We start from the raw sequence: 2,812 nt of genomic DNA, 5'->3' as shown, positions 1-2,812 counted from the left end.
GGTGCCAGAGCCTCCACAGGGACGAGCATGTCCGCAGCGTCAAGCTGGGTGGTGCTTTAGCCGTGAAGGCGGCGTGTGTCCATCACTGCATAGCGACAAGCACTGGTGCGTGGGTGTGTGGGTGTGGCTGGTGGACGGGAACATGCCCATGACCATCGACTCGGCTGATGACGGTCCCGTCTGTGGGTTTGTGCTCCAGAAACACCCATATCTGTTGTAGAACCTGCAGGGACAAGGCTGGAGCCGCTTCTCAGCCATACCCAGGCATCTCGAGGGAGGGAGTCGTCGGGCCCGTGGGCTCAGGATCGTGGTCTGGGGCGGGGGGCGCTTCAGCTTCAACCGGCACAACATGGTACGTAAAAATCTTGTTCTGCATCCTACCTTGATGAGTAGCAGCTGGGCTCTAAAGCACTTTCAAGGGGCCGACTGAAACGCAACTGTTGCTCTCCTCTCATCCAGAGCGGAGAATGAAGAAATTCAAAGACGCATGGAGACAATTCTTCCAAAGGACTGATGGACCATGGGAACCTCAGCCTTCACAGCCCTGAGTCCAGAACTAGATGGGGCCTGGCCACCAATGCCAGCTACTCAGAAAGGGATCAAAATTGGACATCCAGGATAGAATAGGAGAAAAATGTGGACAAAATTCAACAACAGAAATGACCAGAATTACTGGTCAGATGGAGACGGGTGGACTCCCTGGCACTGGGGCCCCGGGTCATCCTTTGGCCTGGAATTGGACCCATTTCCGTGGCTGAGGTCTCAGCCCAACAACAGAAAGGCCTACGAGCAGAGCACCTACCCCAGGGAGCTGCACCCCTTAGAACGGTCAGCCTCGGAAGGGTGGCGTATGCATCGGGGAGCAGTAGACAGACAGGAACACGGATCAGAAAGCCACAGGGAGGGGGTAGTCGCAGGGAGGAGAGGGGCGGGCACCCGCTTGTTGTGGGGGTTGTAGTCAGTGCTATGAAACGTGTATCAACTGCTGAGTGTAAAACGAATCTACACTGTAAATTTGCACCCAGATCACAATAAAAAAAAAAAAAATGTGGCGTGTGTTGTGGAGTCAGTGAACTAAAAAAATGAAGCTGTAACCAAACGTCAACACGCTCACTGCCCGCGGAAAGGCTGGCGGTGTGAGTCCACCCAGCGGTGGCTCCGAAGGCAGCGCTGGCCGTCCGGCTTCTGGAGACTCACCGCCAGGGCCCTCTGGGCTCCGTGCTGCTCTGACCGCGTGGGGCGGCCGGGAGTGGGAGCCACCTCCCCGTGAGCCGTCGCAGACCCTGCCTCCTGAGACGGCGGAAACCAGCCGCCGGAATGTGAAAGACGTACCTCCACGTGCATGTGCGTGTGTGAGCGTAGGTGTGTGTGCCTGTGTCTGTGTACACACACACACACACACACACAGGAGCCCTGGTGGCACAGGGGTTCAGCGCTCAGCTGCCAGCCTGAGGGTGCAGGTTTGAACCCCTAGCCGCTCCATAGCAGGAAGAGCTGACCACGTGCCCTGTGGACAGCCCAGGAAACCCCACGGGGCAGTTGTCCGTCAGTGGGGTCGCCATGAGTCGAAAACCACCGCCACCTTGCAACAGCGTGTGAATGTAAGATACTTAGAGTGGACTAAGGAAGCTGTGGGGCCAGAAGGGGCAGGAAGGGGTAGGTGGCTGCTGACTGAGTGACCCTGGGTGTCAGTCCCCAGGCCTCTGGGGCGTGGGTCTACCAGGATCCCTGTAGGAAGCTGGGACTGATGGTCTCCCCCTTGGCACGAGGAAGGGGTTTGCTCTGTGGAGCGGGTGCCTGGAGGTGAGTCTGTCTACCCCAACACCGTGAAGCTTCGGTCTGGCCTGTCAGTGGATTGGAGGCTTGAATTTATCCCACGTGTGAGAGCCCTGAAGAGCCTCGGGTGGCTTAGAGTCCTGGGTTGACCACGTCCCAGGCCACTGGGAGAACCCAATAACGCATCACACTGACTGATTTAGTTGTGGGTGTCCAGATAGCTTGTCCCAGGGTGCTGACGAGCAAGGAGGCAGTTTCCCCAGTTTCCTGGAGAGTGGGTGCCTTTAAAAGGGAGGGAGAGGCTTACGCTCAGGAAGAGCACTGCAGGGGTGCTGGAAATTCACCAGGTGTTTTTATTTTCTTTTAACTCTCGGGCTGGACATGTACTATTTCTTATCTGGGTGGTGGTTACACAAACCAAAAACCAAATAAAACTCACTGCCATTGGGTTGGTTCCAACTCATAGCAACCCCCACTGGGTTTCCAAGGCTGTAAATCTTGACGGAAGAAGATCACCCCATCTCGCTTCCGCAGAGCAGCTGGTGGGTTTGAACTGCCGACCTGGTCAGCACCCCAGTGCCTTCTCCACTGTGCCGCGAGTCTGGTTACACAAGTGTGTACTTTAATAAAACTCCAGAAACGTTTACATAATTCTAAGTCTTTGGTTACACAAGTGTGTACTTTAATAAAACTCCAGAAACGTTTACATAATTCTAAAACTCTTCATACTTTGACTAAAGGTACTATTAACAATAGCAACAACAAATAATTACCTAGGAATACATTGGGGAAAAGGTGTGCAAGACCTTTATGGAAAAGTGATAAAACACTGCTGAGAGACAGAAAGCCCCAGTCTCAAACGCCTGTGCCCTTCTGGGAGGTGTGTTGTGGGGTACAGTCTCAGCGTGTGAAAAAGCCCATGTTCCTTGTTCTCCCCAGCGGGACACGAGCTCACTGCCGAGCCGAATTCAGCGATTAAAGGGATTCGAACCAGGTGCAGTGCGCCCAGTCGTCCAGGGGTCCGCACTTTCCCTCC

The sequence above is a fragment of the Orycteropus afer genome, unplaced genomic scaffold (genome assembly GCF_000298275.1).
Source record: "Orycteropus afer afer isolate SDZICR_OR568_19922 unplaced genomic scaffold, OryAfe1.0 scaffold00273, whole genome shotgun sequence".
Classification (NCBI taxonomy): Eukaryota; Metazoa; Chordata; class Mammalia; order Tubulidentata; family Orycteropodidae; genus Orycteropus; species Orycteropus afer.
The sequence above is the reverse complement of the archived record's forward strand: the minus strand, read 5'-3'. Positions refer to the sequence as shown.